At 41.4% G+C, this 23,735-nt stretch overlaps 1 non-coding gene across 1 annotated transcript; it reads left to right on the top strand.

Moving 5' to 3' along the window:
- Nucleotides 1-17,550: 17,550 nt before the first annotated feature.
- LOC126178697 (U6 spliceosomal RNA) lies at nucleotides 17,551-17,654 on the top strand. Its single transcript, XR_007536571.1, has one exon. It is a non-coding gene; the product is annotated as a U6 spliceosomal RNA (small nuclear RNA).
- The last annotated feature ends 6,081 nt before the right edge of the window (nucleotides 17,655-23,735 follow it).

The raw sequence follows: 23,735 nt of genomic DNA, 5'->3' as shown, positions 1-23,735 counted from the left end.
GTAGCAGTGAGAGAGGGCAGGTAGGAGACGGTGGCAATGGGAGGAAACAGTGGTAAAAGGACAGCACGAAGGAGACTGTGGCTGTGAGACGGGAGACACTGACAGTCAGAGAGACGCGAGCAGATACTGACAGCGAGTTGGCCTGAGTGGGTGAGTAAGGATGGGCTGGCGGGAGTGGATGGTTATGAGTGAATTACAGCGGTGGACAAGTGAATGTGAGGGGACCTTGTGGAAGTGAGAGGCGAGTGGAGTGTTAAAAAGAGGGCGAACATGATCGCCTGCCATACCGCACTTTGAAGTCATAGTCTTTCAACATGAACACATTCGCCTTTTTGTGCTCCGATACGAGCAATTTTCCGCTGGTTTAGTATTGTCTGCTTCTTTGTTTATGATCTTTCCTATCACTTTTCTGTCAATGCTTGAATTTGTTACTTACCTTTTCGCGCAGTCTTCAAAGTTATTTAATGAATATACGTAGAAAATTATCGTTTATAAATTGTAAATTAGTGCCTGCGTCATCTGCTTCTGAAAGCGCAGACGCATTATAGTCAGATTATCTGTTTCTGTTGCTACCGACTGGCAATAGAAAAGAAACAATAACTCGTACAGTGCTGTTGGCTGGGAGAGCTTTTCTGGCTGCCTAATCGCAGAGGGTTTTCCCCCTCAGGGCACAACGATGCCTTTCTATGCAGTGTATAAGACTTGTATCCGCAGTGCATCTGTTGTGCATAGGTGACTGTAACGTGTATAGTGCGTTGTCGTGGTGATGAGTAAAGTGAGAGTGGAATAGGATGGTGGCACACAGTCTTATTATGTTAAGATTGTTGTACTACGTCTTCCCAAAGACACAGATAAATTCAGTTGGTCTTTCAGTTACTTCTGGACGTTACTACGGCTCGTCATGTTTTCCAATTGATATTTTTCCCGGAACTCGCTTGTTAATAGCGAAAGAAAGCTTTAATAGCAGTTGTGACACAGACAAAGATTTTTCCACTTTTCAAATGATTCATCCTACTTTATTATGACTCTGGTGTGGATTATGTGGCTCGTTTTTGTAAGAACGGTCGAAATTTGATTAACTGATTGCAAACAATCTTGTAGTGACTGGATTTTATATGGAGTATGGATCTCCATCTATATTCCGCAAGTCACCCACTGGTGTACGGCATGGGAGACTTCCTGTACCACCGCCAAATTGCCCCTATTCACGTTCCACTCCCGAGTGTTCCGCGTGAAGAACGTTTGTTGGTAAGGCTCTGTGTGGGCTAATTTCACGTTCATGGACACTTCATGGCATATGCATAGGTAGAAGCAACGTATTCGTTGACTCTCCTAGAAAAGTACGTTCTCGGAACTTTCACAGTGAACCATATCAAATGCGGGTCGCCTCTCTAGCAGAATCTGCCGTTGGAGTTGGCTGACCATCTTCGTGAAGCTTCTGCTCTACTAATGAACCTGTAACGAAACGCGCTGCTCCTCCTTTGCTCTTCACTATTATCTCTATGAACGATATGCGATATGGATAACAGAGTGACGAGCATTATTCAAGTATAGTTCGAACGGGGTTTTTGTAAACCATCTCCTTTGTGAGTGGGCTACGCTTCCTGTTGATTGTTCGAATATCTGGTCATCTTCTATTGTTTTTATATGATCATTCTACTTTACATGTCTAGCTACAAATGCTTCTACGTATTTTACATGCGAGATTCTTCTGCTATCATGTATTCATACACTAATGGATCTTTCTGGCTATTTAAGCGCACTACGTTCAGACAGCAGTGCCGGCCGCGGTGGTCTAGCGGTTCTAGGCGCGCAGTCCGGAACCGCGCGAATTCTACGGTCGCAGGTTCGAATCCTGCCTCGGGCATGGATGTGTGTGCTGTCCTTAGGTTAGTTAGGTTTAAGTAGTTCTAAGTTCTAGGGGACTGATGACCACAGCTGTTAAGTCCCATAGTGCTCAGAGCCATTTGAACCATTTGAACCAATCAGACAGCAGTCACGGCATCATGCGTCAATTCTCTGCAGATCTTCCAGCATTTCCGTGTAGCTTTTCTACCGGTCCAACTCGTGTGTATACCGCAGCATTACTAGCGAAAAGCCACATGGGAATTCCGACATTATCCACTACGTTATTTAAAGACTTTTTTGTCGGGAAGGTCCCGTTGAAAATATACAGAATTTGTTGCGGGACATCGTGGAACATTCCCGCTTCAGGCCCTATAGTTTCATGAAGTTCCGATGGGTGCCGGCACTATATATGGCGTTCAAAATGGCGTCCGTAACAGAGGTGCGTTCCAAGGACAAGGCTGTCATTCAGTTTCTTTTGCCGGTAAGCACGGACATTGCAGATATTCAAAGGTGCTTACAGTATGTCTGCGAAGACCCGGCAGGGAACAAAAGCACGGAGAGTCGTTGTCCGAGACGTCTGTTGTCACCGCAATGAGGTCTGTGACATTCGCTATTTTTGACTTCATTAAAACAGCAAATACGAGTAGTTAATACTTTCAGCCAGAAGGCAAATACTTGTTTATAAATAATGATTAATGTATAATGAGGCGTCGCATGGCGACGGTGGAATTTTCTAAATAATGTAATTCGTCGTCTTTGGGCGGCAATATAAACAGAAAAATACGGATAGATATGCGATCCTTCACTATTTTGTTCGCTGGAGAACAAATGAAGCCTTGAGCGCTAAAAAGACTTGTACTGTTTTTCTCGAGTAAGACGGACGCAGATTTGTGGTAGTCTGATCTAATTTTTACTAAATGTATATAAACGTGTTATGTCTAAGTTTGAGTGAAGTGTAAAGAACTGTTATAACTTACCGTGACGACGCACGAGCGACTCAAAGAAGACAATGGCTATATAAAAGAGCGCTCAACGGACATGATACGGACATAAAAATCTACCGTCATTGTAGTACTAAGCTTAAGGTACGATATAGGTTTTAGTTATAATAAATATTTGTTTTGGGAATACTGAATCATTTAGCGGTGCTCATTCCTATTATCTGCTCAGTATTATTTTCATTTTAATTATGCATTTTGCTAATATTACAGACACCAAGATCAGCAGTCCAATGTGCGTGTTACATTGATTAAAAGAAAACTGTTTTATCGTCTTCTTGCATCAGCTTTAATACTGAATTTCGCTTTTGTGTGATGTTACAGTTGTTTTTGCGCCCTTAAGAACTTTCTGGTCCCTTAGGAAATTGTTTTGTCATAACAATAACTTCACAACCGGGTATGATCGTATCTACGATCATGAAGTAATTAGAAAGATGATAATGCGATTTCTTAATCAATAGCACGCTAGTTGTGACTGCCTCAAGCCACGCGAAACTGCAAGTAAAAACTAATCACATCTCATAATGCAATATTTTATGACAATGGTGAATCCATGATTCTTACGCCAATTGTGATTGATAAAACAGTAAGCTAAATCTCAATTTCCAACTTTCCATTGAATAACAACATCACTTTTATTTTGTAACATCACAGGTCGCGCAAACCTGTCCCAACTCCCGAGGACAGATCGGCCACACGCAGCTGTGACTCCTGAAATATTGGAACGCGCGGACGCCCTCATTTGAGGTGATCGACGGATTACATTCAAACACTTCGCAGCTCAACTGATAGTCTCTGTTGGTAGAGCTGACACCCTCGTGCGCGAGTGGTGGTACTCACGGGAGTGTGCCCGCTGCGTTCCTTGCCGCCTAACGATCATAAAAAGGGTTCAAAGGGCTCTGAACACTATGGGACTCAACTTCTAAGGTCATCAGTCGCCTAGAACTTAGAACTACGTAAACCTAACTAACCTAAGGACATCACACACTTCCATCCCCGAGGCAGGATTAGAACATGTGAACGTAGCGGTCGCGCGGTTCCAGACTGTAGCGCCTAGAACCGCTCGGCCACCCCGGCCGGCTAACGATAATAAAGAGCAGTGCTTCTGTGAGGAACTGCTTGCGCAATAAGAGGCTGGATGTAACCATTTTGTGTCGAACTTCGTCGCAGGCGAAGAAGGGGTTTTGTGTTTGAAGCCCTACCTTATGGTGCAACGATGAACTCCGAAGTACAGGTGTGGTCGGAAATTCCCGTTACACACTTCTAGGACTTGTAGAGGTTAGTGAGTACATCGTATTTTGAATAGGAAGCCATGTGGGGAAACGTCATCCAACGAGACTACAGAGCGTCAAACTTACAGGCGCGGGCGTCTGTAAATGTACGTATACACAGGGTGATTCCGTGATGATGTTACAGAATTTCTAGGATGATGGAGAACGATAAACGTATTAAGTAAGAATCGCTGTACCGGAAACGAACGAGTCTAAAGTTATAAACGAAAACCGTTCTGATGCCTCTGTCAGTTGAATACATGTACCGGTTCTTGTGTTGCGAAGAGTGTAGGGGTGGTAAGTTTCAGTGGCTGTAGTGTGGATACAAACTAGAAAAAAGTACAATAAACGTGGGCTCTAAATTGCATACCTGAGGAGCTATGACCATTCTTTCATCTTCGCTAATGTGAAGCACATGTCCTCTCCTGAGCAAGTGTTCATAGCTGTTAAGGGACGCACTTTAGAGCCCACTTTTATTGGACATTTTTTCTCGTCTACACTACCACCACTGAAAGTTACCAATCCTACACTCTTCGCAACACAAGAACCGGTACATGTATTCAACTGTCAGAGGTATCAGAACAGTTTTCGTTTCTAACTTTCGACTCGTTCATTTCCGGTATAGGGATCCTTACTTCAAATTAATACATTTATCGTTCTCCATCATCCTAGAAAGTCTGTAACATCATCAAGGAATCACACCGTGTATACGGACAATTACAGACGCTCTGTAGTCTCTTTCGATGAAGTTTCCGGACATGGGTTCCTATTCAAAATACGATGAACTCACTCACCTCTTCAAGTCCTAGAAGTATGTAACGGGAATTTCCGACCACCCTGTATGTTGTGTTACACTCTGGACATAGAAACAACTTCAAAGTGTTGGTCGCCACAAATGGTTCAAATGGCTCTGAGCACTATTCTGCGTGGTGTCTGTTGTTCTATGTCGTGTCTCCCTAACACTTTCGCGCAACGGCGCTCTGAGCGTGTTTTTTTAGGGAATTGGGACCTGTTGCTGGTAAGGAGACGCCAGACCAACATGACATGTAGAGTTCAGAAGAGTACAGTGAGACTAGCAATGATATAACCAAATACTTAATGATTTCAGCGTCAGCTCCACTGCACTCCCTGTAAAAAAAAATCTTAATATTAACTAAATTTAGTGGAAGGGGTTAAAGCCTTTCCTATTTTTAGTTAGCTGGTAAAATAACGTCGAAAAAGCAGTTAAGTTTACCATTGGAAATTTTATTCTACTCACAAAACATTGTTTATAAATTGCACTATCGATAAAAGGAAATATTTTATTACAGGATGATAAAAACCAACTTCGTTCAACAAAAATGTGAACGAATATTCCCTGAGTGGGTTTCCAAGTTCTACAACGGATCGAAGGATGACCTATGCATATCACATCTATAATCTAGATTTAAATTAAGTTTCACAAAAGAGAAAACTATCAAAATGGTCTACAGTGACCCTCAGTTATCTTTAATTACTTATCTAACTTGTCGTAAATTACAGTGGCTGTTGTGGCTTCTCAATAATTATATAACAGAAAAATCATTGCGTTTCAGATTTTAACTTACGTAGCAAATGTGAATACCATGAGCTTTAATTGACGATCGTCACTAGTATTACGCAAAACGGGGGTGTAACAGATGAGACTTCTGCAGTTCTGAGTGAAGCTTTATGCGCTGTTATGCGGCATCGCGTGCGTTCGTTACCTTGTCGGGGTTCGTCAGCGGGCGGCTGCAGGCGCAGCTCCATACAGCTCGCCGTCTCGGAAGCTACTCCGTCCTAACTTCTCCTTACTCCAGTTTACCGAAGTTGGTTGAAAAAAAAACTATCTGGCTGTGTTTTCATCTGACCAATCAGTGTCTCAATGTTAATCTTAAGCTCCGCCTACAAAATGAAACATCCCCTTAGAACAATTTATACACGACTGTGCTTAAACTGACATACAATATTTTTAGCGCAACGCAATCTGACTATCAAAGATCCCTGCAAAAGAATGGCCCTGAGTAACATTAAACTATACCTTTCAGAAATCACTTACCTCACAAAAATCTTCGTTACTCGAACTACTGCAATACAGCGAGCGCCACTACTGCCAGCTAAGTAAAAGATTCAAACTACGGAAGGCACTAACTACTGATAGAGATAGTTAGCGAATGAAAGATATTAATAGAGAACAAACAATGTATTTACCTTAATATCATCACAAGTCATAATATATGTAATTTCAAAATTCCGCCATCTCTCTCCTCACATCCACCACTGCTGGCGGCTCACCTCTAACTGCCCAACGCTACGCGCTGTTAACATCCAGCTGCCCCTCTACAATGGCAGACAACAATGCAAACTAGCCACAGACTGCACACAGCACAGCCAGTGATTTTCATACAGAGCGCTACGTAACGTTGCCAATAAGAAAATATAAACAGCCTACTTACATAGCCCCCATGCTCCCCCAAAAAAATTTTACAAATTGTTTTGTGCACTGGGCACAACATATTTGTTAAAATTTTTCATAATTGTAATTACAATAACAAAGAAATCAAATGCACACACTTATTGATACAATGCTGGTCAATAGCTAAAATTTTCTCACAGTCCATAAAGACAGTCCAGATCATTCATCACAATAAAACTGCCGTTTCTTTTCTCAAAGTCTGAGCAGTAAAAGACAATGCACACGGAAGTAGTGGATTTCCATGCAGTCTTGAAGAAGTAGTGTTGTCCTTCCAACTGAAAGACAGTGCTGACTCTTGACATGCTGACAGGTAATGGGCCACAACAGAGCAAACCCACAGCAGGGTCATTAGACGTTTTGAAGAAGATTGTTAGGTTGGTCGTCACAGAGCAGACCCACTGTAGTCCTGGTAGAGAATATGGTATTGGTGGGCCACCAGAGGCGCAGACCCACTGCAGTCCTTGTAGAAATTGTGGACAGGCCCACTGTAGTCCTGGTAGAGATTGTGGTATTGGTGGGTCATCAGAGATGCAGACCCACTGTAGTCCTTGTAGAGATGGCCAGCAGCCATCTGCTGCGACTGTGCAGGTGCACAATCACCATTGAAGAGTCTTGCGGATAATAGAGCAAGTCCATAAACACCACTTGTGCACTCACAAAGTTTTTGGAATTGTCCTTAGAACAAGCAATGCTGTTATCCAGTCCCTTGCTGAATTAGTAACACACGTGCAAACACTAACCGTCCCTACTTCTCACATATTGTCCATATACTATGACCAACAGAAACGTGTGCAGTGAAATGAAACTTACACGTTAATAATATGATGAACTGGTGTCAATTACAATTTTATAACATAAAAATACAATTACAAAGGTACAAAATACAACTTTAAAGAACATAACAATACAGATAACATTTGTAGTACAAGCTTTACAAAAGAATCGAAATAACATATACATCAGTGTTACAGGAATTATGACATAAGTAAAGACATAAACGATCAGAATAACTTTTGAAACATCAACTTTACACAAGAGCATTAAAACAGAATAAATAATGTCTAACATCTTTACAAAGTAAATAACATATTATTAATGCCAATTATATTTGAGGATAACAGTATTCCTCATCATAGTGAATGTAGCTTAATATTAAAAAAAATTCTATGAAACTACACAGAGACAGGAAGAAAACAACTACACAAGGGTACACAAACACATAGTGGGATTACACAAAAGGAAAGGACAGGGTTTGTTTTCAGTGTAACATTTGGTACTGCAGTCCAACCCAAAACTTCATTCCGTACATCTTTCGTCTTATTTCAACCTTTATTTCCACCAAAAAAAATCTATCTAAGCATGCTTTCTGTGTTTATATGTTCACACATTTCTTACCTCATCATTTATTTCCAAGAAAATCCTACCTAAACCTGTTTTCTGTACTTTTTTTCGTATAACTTCTCAATGCATTTCTTCCAATTCATCGCAACTCATTCTCTTATATAGTCTACCCCCTCTTAAGCTAACTTAAATCTACTGAGCTCAGATGCTAAACTAAGGGACGAGGCAATGCAGCATCACATAAAACAATTAATACAAACATCAATGACAAAAAATTTAAATAGGTAAAGCAATTGCAGCACTACAACTAATATGAGCCAATGTGCAGCAACTAAAAATAAATCAGTAGTAAAACTATCTTAACAGAGTACTACAAAGTGAAATTCAGTAACACTATGCCTGGCAAACAGCAGCAACTTATACCTAAACATGACATAGCTCAAGCAGAAAAAATATTACACTAAAGACAATAATGCAGACAAGGGAAATGTCTATTCACATCTTAATGTCTACGTAATTAAAGTGGTGCACCACAACAACTTACTGTAAAAAGAAATATTACCATATACTTGAAAAGAAAATTATTTGTTACTGTTACTAGTTCCTTCTTATTGTTCTTTCCTTTCCAAGTGCTCCTTTTTTAAAGAATGTGGATCATAAAATAATTATTTAATAGATCTGTTGACAGAAAGTGTTCACATTAGCAAATGAATTTCATTTTATAAAAGCAATGCTGCAACACAGCTGGAAACCAGATATCAAATGAAATAAGCAATTACGCAAACCAAAGCATAAAAATATCATTCAATAGTCATGTGATATTTAATAAGTTAGTAGAAATTCTCTCAACTCTCATAGAAAGACGCTTGTCATAATCAGGTGTGCAGATGTAAAAATATTTCTTGTCATTTTATTAGGCATTTCAGTAAATATCATAAATTAAGAGCTCCACAGTGTTATCATATGTTTTTAATTTCGACCAAGTCGTTTTTGCGATGCTTTCTAGAAACGAATATCATTAGCGGAAGTGTAGGCCTCCTTTTTTTTTCTTCCTGTGCTTCCGGAAAGGCACACCCTAATGGCTTGTTCTCCAGGTGTCTGACACAGCTGTGTGCCGACGATGCACGTGCAGGTGGTCACTTAACATTCTTATGGAAATATTTACGACATTTTTCCGCTACAGAGACAGTCTCATATACAAAATTTCACGGGTCGAGAATTTGCGTTGCAAATGTGTAGAAACCAAATCTTATGAATATAACAGTGTCCAAAAAATTTTCGCCGGCATTGTGATACATTCACGCATCTACACACACATTTCATAACTCTTAAAGTACGATTCTTGGTTTCCAACATCCTTTTTCACAAGTTAAGTGTCCCTAAACACTACTCATTATTCCTTACCTTATTCGTCAACACTTCTTCAATATTTCATCATAACATACGTAGCATAATCAAATAACTCATATAGCATTAGCTTATTGATCATAAACATACATCAGCAGCATAATACACATCGTCGTCGTAATAATAACATCATAACACCTCAGTCAACTCTCAAAATCGTCGTAGCTTCCTCCAATAATTTCAAAACCAAAAAAATTCTCTGCTCATGTCAAAAGTGTCATCTGCCTCAAACGTACTTTAAAAATCATGATCTCATACCAAATATATCATTCAAATCTCTCATAGTATCACAATGGTTCCAAAAAAATATGAACAGTGCACAAAGTACAGACAAAATACAATTTCTTAAGTGTGAAGTAATCCAACTCTGTAATTGCGTAAACATGTGTCACTGACGTAGTAAAAAGATGTTTGTTTCTCTGTTAAATGATCAGATAGCTGTGTAATTTATGTGTTAGAGAAATATGGTACCGATGTGTTAAATTGTATAAGCAAATACCATATTAACTAGGGCTCCTTGTGCTTGCCAAACACATGGTACACAAAGTAGGCGTGTACCCCCATGAGGTTTATTGTAATTATACCCTCAGGTGTTACAGATTACAAGAATGGAATGAAATGTATTACGGAAAACCTTTGTATCATTGTACTTCAAATATCTTTGAAAATAAATGTTTTTAGTACAAAATTAATCACTCAAATACGTGTCCTGTAGCGCTAATTATGCGTCTTGCTGTAAGATAATCTCTGTGGAAGTGTCGTAGTTATCGTCCTCCAAAAGCTAAGTTCTGCAGAAGTCAATGTACTGACCTCATGATAAACAAAAGTGAAATGCTTTGCGTATAGATATCATACTTATTACGCTTATTGCCGTGATGAAGAAAGTACTGTGCTGTAACGTATTGTTGTGCTACAGAAAAGGCTGTCTCCTTGTAGCTATACCACAAAAATTACTACTAAAACATGTTTTACTTTCCAGAATAATACAGAAAAACTGTGCAGATATAAAACAGAAACACCGCAAAAGCAACATTGTAAATTGTCGCTCATTAGTAGCGTCGTGATAAAATCGTGTAGCTGTCACATAAACTAACCACTGTCTCATCTGGTATCTCACTGAAAGTACCTTAAATCCAGAATCCACTCTCAAGCAAACCAAAATGTTGCATGAAAATTTCATTAGCAGTGCCGGTATATGTTCCAAGTATGTGAGCCTTATAGTCGTTACATAATCGTGCAACTAACAAGCAAGAATGCACACACACAATAACACTGTGTCGTCTGTTCACAATAACAATGCATTCGTAATTTCTGTTTAAATACGTTCTCTTGGTTCTTGACTGGATATTTAACTTCAAACATTGTTGCATGTTAACAGTTTCTCAGTGTGACAAATTGTACAAGTAGCGTGAAGTGAAAATTGCAAAGACTAAGTTAAAAAGCAGATTATCTGTCAATAAATGGTTTTACATGTGAAATGTGGTGTAAACCTTTACTCTTCCTAGTACGCAGAGTTTCAACTTCAACACAATTATCATGCAGTATTAGTCCGTAAAGAAAACAGGAATTTTGCTCAAGGTTAGCGTCTATGTTATTTTTCTCTGAGCCAGCCGGCGCACGCGGCTACCTCCGGTGTAAGTCATTGTCTGTTTCTTTGTTGGCGCGCGTCGTTACTGGGATTAGGAGGCCTAACTTCCACAAATTCGCCTTGCCGAGAGGGCCCAGCTCTGTTTAAAGCTCGCCAGTTCTGATGAAATTCACGTCTGTCGTTTTGTCGGTAGTTTACACAGTTTCTTTCGTGTCGGTCACGTGGTGGAGAATTTCTCCCTGAATTATCACTGCACGGTGGACCGTTGCGTCTGAAGTTATTCTGTCTCCCGTGATAATAATAGTTCTGGTTGCCATATTGTCTGTTTCTATGATTGTCTCTGTCATATTCATTACTACAGAAGTGTGATCTTTCTCTGTAACTATTACTCTGCCAGTGGTTGTCATACGGGTGGTGTCTGTTTTGGTCACGATTTACTTTATGAGAATAGCCTTGTCGTGTCCAGTTATTATTTCTTTCATCGCGGAATTGCGACGGATGTGACCTGTAGTTGTTGTGTTCCTGTTTTCGCATCCCGCGACTGTCTGTGTCAATTTCTAATTCTTGTAAGAGTCCCTGAAAAGCTTCAATGTCGTCTTTGCAACGTCCTGCCAAAATAATATGCCGTAAATGTTCAGGTAATTTGATTAAGCAAATGCGGATGAGTTCTGAGGGGCTGTATGGGTTTGACAGGTACTGATTCTTGTGCAACATGTCTTCAAAATATTTGACAAGACTGGAAAATTCAGATTGTTCAAAGTGTTTCATCATCATGATGCTATGTTTTACTCGGTCTTGTGTAGCTTGAGACCAATATGCTGAGAGGAACGCATGGTAAAATTCTCCTTCACTGTGACAATTGTGAATGACCGATCGCATTCTTACAGCTGGTTCATTCTCCAAGTAGCCACACATAAATTCTAATCTGTGCTCCAATGACCAGTTGGGCGTAAAACAATAAGAGAATTGATGGAGCCACGCTTGTGGATGAATGTCGTTGGCAGAGTTCTTAAACGTTTTGAATTTACGTATAGTAATGAACAGCTTATAATCAAAATCATCATGTCGGCGAGTCGCATGTCGGTCATTGTTACGTCGTTTCGGCGGTTCCATCTCAAAATTCGGTGTACCTTGCCAATTTCTTTCATAATTTCCGAAGTGCCCTGTGTTATTAGTTTGTTGCTGTGAAAATATAAACAGCCTACTTACAAAAACTTCTGTCTATCCAATGAGAAACGTTATACTTTTCGTGGTGGGGCAATGTTTTTAACGTTTGCAACGTAACAGAGACGCGAAAAAGTCTCACGCTAAAACTTGCAGCTTGTGTGGCTCTTTTAGTGTTATCGTAAAATCTATACTGTTCTTCTGGAGGGCTCTAGCTTTTAACATGGGCTTGGGGCTGGTCCTGGCGGTTACTTTTCGTGGTGGGGCAATGTTTTTAACGTTTGCAACGTAACAGAGACGCGAAAAAGTCTCACGCTAAAACTCGCAGCTGGTGTGGCCCTTTTAGTGTTATCGTAAGATCTGTACTGTTCTTCTGGAGGACTCTAGCTTTTAACTTGGGCTGAAGGGTGGTCCTGGTGGTTAGCTGGCAACATGGGTGTCCGTCCCTTATCGTAGGGCCTTCTAGCTTAACACGGTTCTGCTCTCGGCTTCTGTTCTCGTTTCTCCCCTCGAAACTGCGTCTGTCTCACGGTGGGAAGGTATGACATGCATTTAGGCATTCTTGTGTTAGTCTGTGGTATTCCATTTGCTCACTCGTTACTTATATTACTTTGGTTAATTTAATGTCACGATTTACTCGGAGCTATATGACATACTACTGGATTTGCTTATCATGTCATGGTTTTCATGGAAGGTGTTGGATTTGCCTGACACCTTACACTGGGACTTAACTGCTGTGGTCATCAGTCCCCTAGAACTTAGAGCTACTTAAACCTAACTAACTTAAGGACATCACACACATCCATGCTCGAGGGAGGATTCGAAACGGCGACAGTAGCGGTCGCGCGGTTCCAGACTGTAGCGCCTAGAGCCGCTTGGCCACCCGGGCCGGTTGGTCGCCACAAAATTGCAAACGAATTTCTCCTTCTCCATGAGAAAGCAAGGCGCACACAAGTCCGCGCATCCGAGACGAGCTCACAAAGCCTCATTAGGCCGTTCTTCGTCACAAATGCTACATCTCGGATCTCGCACTTTCCGACCTCCAACTGTTTGGCCCAATGAAGACTGCACTCGGCGAGAAGCAGTACGTGGCTACTGGGGAGGTTATTGGTGCCACAATACGTCGGCTGCGACGTCGACCAGTAAAGTGGTACCATGTCGGCATACAGGCCCTCCCAGGAAGGTGGCTATTGGCTGTCGCACAGAGGGAAGATTATGTTGTAAAATAGAGTTTTGTATTCAAAAGAGTGGGGAATAATGCGGTGCGTTGGAATCCCGAATAAAACCAGTTTGGAATGAGATTTCTACTCTGCAGCGCAGTGTGCGCTGATATGAAACTTCCTGGCAGATTAAAACTGTGTGCCGGACCAAGACTCGAACTCGGAACCATTGCCTTTTGCGGGCAAGTGCTCTACCAACTTTTTTTCCACTTTATTCGTTGTTTGTCGTTGTGTTTGGTCGTTGCGGATGTCACATGACATCCGTTCAAGTTCGTTTTTTGACCCTTTCACTCAGCTTTTTATTACAGAGGCCAACCAGCTCTCTCACCGAACACGCTGAGCTACCGTGACTCACGGCCCATCCTCACAGCCTTGCTTCTGCCAGTACCTCGTCTCCTACCTTCCAAACTTAACAGAATCTCTCCTGCGAACCTTGCAGAACTAGCACTCCTGAAAGAGAGGATATTGCGGAGACATGGCTTAGCCACAGCCGGGAGGATGTTTCCAGAATGAGATTTTCACCCTGCAGCGGAGTGTGCGCTGATATGAAACTTCCTGTCAGATTAAAACTGTGTGCCAGATCGAGACTCGAACTCGGGACCTTTGCCTTTCGCGGTCAAGTGCTCTACCAAGTGAGAATTTTCATATCAGCGCACTCTCCGCTGCAGAGTGAAAATCTCATTCTGGAAACATCCCCCAGTCTGTGGCTAAGCCATGTCTCCGCAGTATCCTTTCTTCAGGAGTGCTAGTTCTGCAAGGTTCGCAGGAGAGCTTCTGTAAATTTTGAAAGGTAGGAGACGAGGTAGTGGCAGAAGCAAAGCTGTGAGGACGGGCCGTGAGTAGTGCTTGGGTAGCTCAGATGGTAGAGCACTTGCCCGCCAAAGGGAAAGGTCCCGAATGCAAGTCTCGGTCCGGCACACAGTTTTAATCTGCCAGCTGTCAGGAAGTTTCAAAACCAATCTGATTAAAAAAAAAGTGTTGCATTACTTATTGGATGCGTCTCGTATATTACGAAAACTAATTATCTGATGACAGTCCCTTGGTGTATTCCCGAAATTATGTTCACCTCTGAAGATATCACTGCACTAAAAATGACATGCTGTGTTGTGTTTGCTAGGAACTCTTCAGTCCAATCAAAACGGCTGGTCTGATATTCAGCATGTTCATATTTTGCTCATCAGGCGGAAGGTTAGCGTCGTCGTCATTATCCCCACAGTTGCACAACGAGAAACATTGCTACGAGCGGTATTTGCGTACGTAATGATACGGCAGTTGACTCGCGGCTCCCACTCGGTACGTATTCATCACGACAAATGTGGCGGCGCGGACGAGCCAGCCGATCAGAGCAACGGATGACCGCAGCGCAAACACACAGGGGGGACGCCGCCGGCGGTCACCCGAGACGCCCGCGGAAGCCGAGCAAACAACATTGATCCGCGAGCGGGTTCCCGTTACCGTGGCAACCGCACAGTTCGTGGGAAAGGCCGCGGGGCAGGGGTGTGGGGGATGACGGAGTGGGGGGGAGCGGCCGCAATGGCAGGTCCGTCATTAGCTGGCGGCAGAGGAGCCAATCAGCGGGCCTAACGAGTGTGGGCTGCAATGTAATGCGATTCCGATCAGGGATGCCGGCAGGGAGGCCCGCGTCTGCTTGCGCAGCGGCCCGGCCGCCGCTTGTGCCGTAATGAGTGGCTGCCAGCGAGCTAACGAGATGAATTGCCCGCGCGTACTTCATTTCTCGAAAAGTACCTGCAAATACGGCATGGAACACAGTAATGAATAGCCGGTCTAAGTATGATGTTACGGCTCAACTGTCTGCCTTACAGTGCTCGTGTGCTCTTCCCGTTTCAGCACACAATGTACGAGCATAAGCCGGAAAGTAACGCCAGCAGTTTATTCCTCTTCTAATTTACAAGTAAAAAAAAATAATAAAAATTACACAATATGTAGTCAGAACTAGGACTGTTGATAGCATACCGATATATCGACATTTTTCCATGCAATATCGATATACAAACAAATAAATTCACACCGACATAGCGATATCGAAATGCCAATAGCGAGTGCTGAGATGTTTATATTAATTTTATGTTTTCGCATTTTTGATAAATATTTGTAGTTGTTCTTTTGAAATTGCATTAGAACGTGATTTTACTTTCACTGTATGAAGGAGTCTTACTAATTTTTGAGCTTTCATCACTTCCCGTCTTTCTTTTTGACTGTGTGAAGTAATTCAGTTGCACACATCAAAAATAACATTGGTAATTACTGCACAAACAGCTCTGTCCATGACCATGCAACAAGAGATAGACTCAACTTACATTTACCAAGAAAAAAATAAACATAAAACTCAAAACAGCGTTTTCTACCAAGGAATTAAAACTGTACAATAAATTACCAAAAAAGATTAAAGAAATTGCAATAATACACTTATCTGAAAAGACAGCTAAAAAGTACCTGTTATGCAATACATTTTATTCATTGAAGGATTACTTACCTAAAACAGAGTAGGGGTTTGATAAAAAATGTTATACAAATAAATAATAATAATAATGATTACAAAATAGCCAACATTCCACATAACACATTCGCTTTATGTTTTTTTCCTCCTTTCTTCCTTTCTAGAGATACTTACCGCCATGCTATGCATAGCAAAATACCAACACCTCTTCCTCTTTCTGAGCTCAACATCTCATTCATAATGGAGGGATGTTGACTGAGTTTTCCAGGATAGCACATGGGAAGTTGCGGTACAGAAAATGGCCCAGAGATCACAAGTGTGTGTGTGTGTGTGTGTGTGTGTGTGTGTGTGTGTGTGTGTGTGTAGTGAGTGACGTGTTATGAAACAATGTGTGTATAGCGAGTGCAGTGGCTGATGGTGAGATATGAGTGAACAGTCTGGGATTACATTATTTAATAAGTTATTTGTAAAAAAAGTATTGTATACCAGGAGTAAAGCTAGTAATTGTCTCTAACTAGAAGTCTGTAAATATATGTGTACACGAATTAGCTTATTTTAAATTGATCTAAATCTGTAAATACTTTGAGATGTCCTATATCCTTGTAAAAAGAGATCTACGGATGATTAAAGCTACTACTACTACTACAAGTGTAGAAGGAACATAGAAGAAGTCTGATTGCGCTGGTGCAGCGAGGGGGGGGCGGGGGGGGGGTGAATAGCCGTGTGAACAGAGTAACAAGCTATCCGATGTAAAGAAATATCACAACAGGTACAACAGTTGCGTTAAAATTTTCTTCACATCGACATTCTTCAAAAACAGTTGCTGAAACTGATGTACAAACATCTAAATGACAAGATTAGTCTTTGCTGTGAACGGAGACGTGTGAGTGCTGACGCAATCGGCTCTCGGTGCTACCAACAGAAATAGCAACGTTTAACTTCACCACGCAGTTCTGACATTACAGCTGCTAGGTCGCTGGCGTGTGCACAAATGAAAAAAAAACAGAGAATTTGACATGGACATGATGTGTTCCAGTCAATCCGATATGTGACGAAAACGAGCGACGGACCAATCGGACACCTTTTATTGTGCCACTTACGTGCAGTTACCATTGTTAACAAAGTGGTCATCGCCAAGCGTGAACGTGCGTCGTCTTCCTTCAGATCTTGCGCTAAGGGCGATAAGCAGGCTGCTAGCTTATTGATGTACAGAACATCTAATAATAAAAAAATACTTAAATATACAGCTCTGTAACTGGCAGTAGATTTACAATGTGCAGACGATATTTTTCTTGCCCCATACGCCGATTGTCATTCCGTACATATATCGATAATTTATTTCGATACATCGAGTGCCGTGGTAGGTAACTATTTTAAATATCGACATATCGGTTTCCCGAAATTTTTAAAAATATCGACAGTGCTACACAACGGTAGTGAGTAAATCTTATCTCTTCTATATAACTTCCTTACTTTTCAGAAGTTTCTATCCCACTTTGAACAGCGATATTTGTTTATGAGTAGTAACGCTTTCCACGTATTTCGCCTTTAACTAGTAAGGGAAGAACGAAAAGTATACTCTCAGCCATTTGCAATCGTTAACTTTTCGAACTAACCTCCTTACTTTTCAGAGGCATTTATCCACTTTGTAACTTATTTCTACTTCTGGTTCTCAGCCATTGACACGTGGATTTTGAAAATTTTCCGCAGCTGCAAATCGACGACAACGATTAACTGCTCTAGTTGTCCTGATCGACGGGACTTTCTTCCAGTGCTGCGTAGCTTCGCTTTAGCAGAACGTATACAAGAACTGGAACAATACTGAGAAGATCAGCGTGTCCTCTACCCAAGTAGGAGCCACAAGTCATGAAGCGTTCAACATATTCACTAGGAAGAGCAGGGAGAATACTAACCAAAAACAGTACCTAAACCCATTGTTAAGACCTGTTGAAAATATTGCGGGTTTAACTATTCCATGTAACTACATTTACGGATCAGTTGTGCACATAAAAACTAGCCTAGTTAATTACTACACAAATAACTGTATCAGTGACTGTGGAACAGTATATAGACTGAAGATACACTTCCTAAGAAAGAATAAACTTCAAACTAAAAATATAATTTCCACCAAGGAATTAAAGTGTACAATAAACTACCAAATGAGATTAAAGAGACTACAAAAAAAAAAAGACAAAGAAGTTCTTGAAATAAATTTACAAAATACCACTTAATCAACACATTCTCTAAAGTAAAGGGGTATGGTCAAATATGTAACAAAACTTAATCACAACAAAACATCTGTGTTATTTCAAGCGATGCTTTTGGACTACAATTTTTTGTACGAAAGTTTCCTTGCAAAAATCTGCAATGTGTAATACCAACACCACACTAACTCTTCCTGACACAATATCTCATTCATCATGTAAGGATACTGACACAGTTTTCCAGCAATGGAAATGGGAAGTTACGGAACAATAAATTAAAACCAAACATTGTCGCTATGGTCGTGATGCCAGCTAACAGTGTGTGTAGTGTTAACTGAGCTGTCGTGTTCGACGTAAAATGGTGCAAGATGTTCGAGATTCTGAGAAAACTGTAGTCTTTTGCCCCTACCGTTCAATCGGTACATCAAGAAAACCAATGATGGAAATAAAAGAAAGGTTTAGAAGTGGAATTAAAATTCAAGGTGAAAGGATGTCAGTGATATGATTCACTGATGACATTGCTGTCCTGAATGAAAGTTGTAAGGTGTCCGGATTTTAAGGACCTTACATGAGCTTGATCCATAACGATAGTATGATACAGTATGGGCCGACCAAGGCGGCCGAGCGGTTCTAGGCACTTCAGTCTGGAACTGCGCTGTTGCTATGGTCGCAGGTTCGAATCCTGCCTTGGGCATGGTTGTGTGTGATGTCCTTAGGTTAGTTAGGTTTAAGTATTTCTAAGTTCTAGGGCACTGATGACCTCAGATGTTAAGTCCCACAGTGCTTAGAGCCATTTGAACTATTTTTTGATACAATATGACTTCCTCAGAAAATAATAATTATATTATATCAACAAAAAGCAATTCCAGTAATTTCATGTAGCCGGCCGGTGTGGCCGTGCGGTTCTAGGCGCTTCAGTCTGGAACCGCGCGACTGCTACGGTCACAGGTTCGAACCCTGCCTCAGGCATGGATGTGTGTGATGTCCTTAGGTTGGTTAGGTTTAAGTAGTTCTAAGTTCTAGGGGACTGATGACCACAGATGTCAAGTCCCATAGTGCTCAGAGCCAATCTCATGTACTGAAAACTAACAAAACAATATCTACCAATTTAAAGGACAGGGGCATGCATAAGTAAGTTAAAGTGAAACCCATTTTGGAGATGAACCGAACGGGTGGTTAATTGCCTTGTAAAACCCCACTTAACAAGAGAACAGCGAGCTTCCTGTCAGAAAGGGATAATGCCAGAACAATACATTGTTCCTATTAACGTAAAACGACTGGGACCAATGGTAAGTGGCTGGACGGCTTTAACAGAGCTAGGGCGCGAGCCGGCAAGAAAAATAAAATTCACCTCTAACGAGATGGCGATTTGCTGAAGCCATACTAGGCGATGCAGACACGACACGGTTGGGAGATCCCCATCATATAAAAGCATTTTGAGAACTAAAATTTCTAAGGATCTCTCTTGTCTTGTGGAGGACAGCACAAGTGTGTAGAAAATAGCGAGGGCGTTGAGAGGTTTTCTTCTGTGAAGTGTGGATGATATGTTTCACATATTGTGGCGACAGGTAGCAAAGAGATAGTTAATTATTCCAGTGGGAATTTTTGCACGCAAAGAAATTGCTCACATCACTCCAACCCATAGCGGTGTGCAATAGCCATTATTTCGACAAGGGAAAAATTAATGTTCTACGGAATGCAGGAAGGGTGAGACTGAGTGAACGCAGACAAGGCCAGAGTAGGGAATTAGCGTTTCGGATCACGATGGGGACAACGCCATTGCAGATCCCGCTTGGTAAAGTACCATCACACATTGTTGTTGTTGTGGTCTTCCGTCCTGAGACTGGTTTGATGCAGCTCTCCATGCTACTCTATCCTGTGCAAGCCTCTTTATCCCCCAGTAACTACTGCAACCTACATCCTTCTGAATCTGCTTAGTGTATTCATCTCTTGGTCTCCCTCTACGATTTGTACCCTGCACGCTGCCCTCCAATACTAAATTCGTGATCCCTTGATTCCTCAGAACATGTCCTACCAACCGATCCCTTCTTTTAGTCAAGATGTGCCACAAACTTCTCTTCTCCCCAATCCTATTCAATACCTCCTCATTAGTTATGTGATCTACCCATCTAATCTTCAGCATTCTTCTGTAGCACCACATTTCGAAAGCTTCTATGCTCTTCTTGTCCAAACTATTTATCGTCCATGTTTCACTTCCATACATGGCTACACTCCATACGAATACTTTCAGGAACGACTTCCTGACACTTAAATCTATACTCGATGTTAACCAATTTCTCTTCTTCAGAAACACATTCCTTGCCATTGCCAGTCTACATTTTATATCCACTCTACTTCGACCATCATCAGTTATTTTGCTCCCCAAATAGAAAAACACCTTTACTACTTTAAGTGTCTCATTTCCTAATCTAATTCCCTCAGCATCACCCGACTTAATTCGAGTACATTCCATTATCTTCGTTTTGCTTTTGTTGATGTTCATCTTATATCCTCCTTTCAAGACACTGTCCATTCCGTTCAACTGCTCTTCCAAGTCCTTTGCTGTCTCTGACAGAATTACAATGTCATTGGCGAACCTTAAAGGTTTTATTTCTTCTCTATGGATTTTAATACCTACTCCAAATTTTTCTTTTGTTTCCTTCACTGCTTGCTCAATATACAGAAAGCTGCATGCCCTCGGGAAAAATTACGGCTGTAGTTCCCCTTGCTTTCAGCCGTTCGCAGTACCAGCACAGCAAGGCCGTTTTGGTTGGTGTTACAAGGCCAGATCAGTCAATCATTCAGATTGTTGCCCCTGCAACTACTGAAAAGGCTGTTGCCCCTCTTCAGGAACCACGCGTTTGTCTGGCCTCTCAACAGATACCCCTCAGTTGTGGTTGCTCCTACGGTACGGCTATCTGTATCGTTGAGGCACGCAAGCCTCCCCACCAACGGCAAGGTCCATGGTTGATGAGGGGGGGGGGGGGGAGGGCATCTTAGGCCACAGGAAATGTTGAGTTGAGATTTTGCTCACTCCAACTTCTGTACACTTTGACCACTGAAGAGCAAAAGCTAGGATACTAACCTACCTTCACATTGAGTACATGAGAGTTTTTTATTGGTTTAAAAAATAAAATTATTCTCCACCAACTCAGTGCATTGATCAGCTAGGCCATCATAGATGTAAGTTAGCTGATGAAGATTTTTAATCATTCTTGCCTGTGATAAAAATTTTCATATGCAGAGATAACGAATTTAATAATCGCCAATTCAATATGTCCAACAGTTAAATATTTTGTTATTGATTGTCGGAAGTAATTGAACATTATTGTTGTGGATCACCTGAACCCTGAAAGTATAGTGATAAATTATATTTAGAATGAAAAAGGGAATAGCTGTTTTCTCTACCTAGAATGGACCCCCAACCTTTAACTTTTATTACTTTATGCATTCTAGTTATGTGACAGCAGCATTTCTAATTGCACCTAATATTAGCTGCGTTACAGGACCAGGTTCATATTTATCTAGAGTGTCTGTTTAACAACCTGGGCTTGAGAAGACAGTTCAGATATTTTGTCCATTTGCGAGCTTCACAAAGTGGAGAAAAATTACTTGATCAGCTGAATGGAATGTACAATCTAATGAGTACAGAATATGGATTCTTAGTAAATCGAAGAAAGACAAAAGTAATGAGAAGTGGCTGAAATAAGATCAGGGAGAAACGTAACGTCAGTATTGTTGGTCATGGAGCAGATAAAGTTAAGGAACTGTGCTATCTAGGCCATAACATCACCAATGACGGATGGGATAAGGAGGACATCAAATGCAGACTAGTAATGGCAAAAAAGTCATTCCTGGCCAAGAGAAGTCTACTAGTATCCAACATAGGCTTTAATTTGAGGAAGATATTTCTGAGAATGTACTTTTGGAGCACAGCATTGTGTGGTTGTGAAGCATGGACTGTGGGAGAACTGGAACAGAAGAGAATCGAAGCATTTGGGACGTGGTGCTGCAGACAAATGTTGAAAAGTAGGTGGACTGAGAAGGTAAGGAATGAGGTGGTTTCCCCAGACTCGGAGAGGAAAGGAATTTGCGGAAAACACTGATAAGGAGAAAGGACAGGGTGATAGGACATCTGCTAAAACATGAGGAAATGACTTCCATGGTACTAGAGTCAGCTGTAGAGGGCAAAAACTGTAGATGTAGACAGAGATTGGAATACATCGAGCAAAAAAATTGAGGACGTAGGTTGCAAGTGCTACTCCGAGATGAAGAGTTTATCACAGGGGAGGAATTCGTGGCAAGTCACATCAAATCAGTCAGAAGACTGAAGACCAAAAAAAAATCTGCTTGTGGAGTCCATATTGACCAGCAAGGAAATGTATCTGTGCAGAGGTTTCCTGTTCAAAGAATAAGAAGGAGATCACGAGGTTCGTTAGCATGATGAATTTCTTTCGAAAATTCGTTCCGAGTTTCGCGCAATTGGGTGTTGGGCTTAATCATTTTGCGACGTAAGGTCGAACCTTTTCTCTGTGGGGCATCGCAGCAGGCTTCGTTTGAGGCTTTAAAAACGGCATTGGCTAACATTCCAGTGTTGAGTGTTCCAAAATTTTGATAACCGATTTGTATTACAAACGGTTGCAACGAAAGCCGGGATCGCTGCCGATTTACTGCTAGAGGAAGCGAAGGAGAGAAAACCCATAGCTTACGCCAGCCGAGCTCTATCTGAGGATGAAAAGAAATAATCTGTGTACGAGTCGTAAGGCTTGACCGTCTTTTTTGGTCTTGGAAAGTTTAGATTCCATTTCGAACATAGGCCATTTTTACTAAAAACGGATAACCAAGCTTTATTCTGTGTGTTGGCGCGTCTGTGTAGGACAGGGAGGCTAGCGAGATGGGTGGTATGACTATATCCATTCTGTTTTATGGCTCGGCACATTAGGAGCACCGATAACCAAGTTCCCGACGCCCTAAGTCGCATGTTTCCGCCTGAGGAGGAAGCCGAGGGGGCAGCTTTTTATACGGGTAGTTATTCTTGGCGGACTACCTAAATTGTTTCCTAATTTTGGTGATGAGCAGAAGAACGACACGAAGTCAGGGGTGACTAAAAACCGCGCTGAAGAGGGTGATATAGTTCCAACGTACTTGCTGTGCATGATTACATTGGACTTTTAGTACGTTTTGCAAGCTGACTCTAAATTACCGCCCTGACAACTCTCTTTAAACAGCAAACCTTCTAACTGACTACTTGCCCCACGTGTATGCTGAATTGATTCTGCCCTATAGCTGTGTTTGTTGTTGATAGCCTGCAATAGAGATTATCTCAGTTATCAGAATATAAATGAACTTCAATGGCTGAAATGATGTGACTGTCATTATTTTGTCAATTTTAGAAGTGTAATTAATATACCAACACGGGATTGATCTTTTATAAACGTTATGACACCAGTTTATTACTCAAGAATTGGGCAAAAGTACATGTTAAGCGTAATGAGGAAAATAAAACATGATCTGACGGCAGCATAAATATTAATGAACACTTAACAGCACTGTGTGGCCGTTGGTTGGTGAAGAATAAGGCTTTTCTGATTGAGCTATTTACCCCGGCTCAAAATCTGGGTAGCACAATCTAAAATTATCTGAGTTGACCTTGATGGATTTATTCTACGCAAAAGTTATACTACGTTGAAACTTCCTGACAGATTAAAACTGTGTGCCGGACCGAGACACGAAATCGGGACTTTTGCCTTCCGCGGGCAAGTG

The sequence above is a fragment of the Schistocerca cancellata genome, chromosome 3 (assembly GCF_023864275.1).
Source record: "Schistocerca cancellata isolate TAMUIC-IGC-003103 chromosome 3, iqSchCanc2.1, whole genome shotgun sequence".
NCBI lineage: Eukaryota > Metazoa > Arthropoda > Insecta > Orthoptera > Acrididae > Schistocerca > Schistocerca cancellata.
This window is presented reverse-complemented; position numbering and strand designations above follow the sequence as displayed.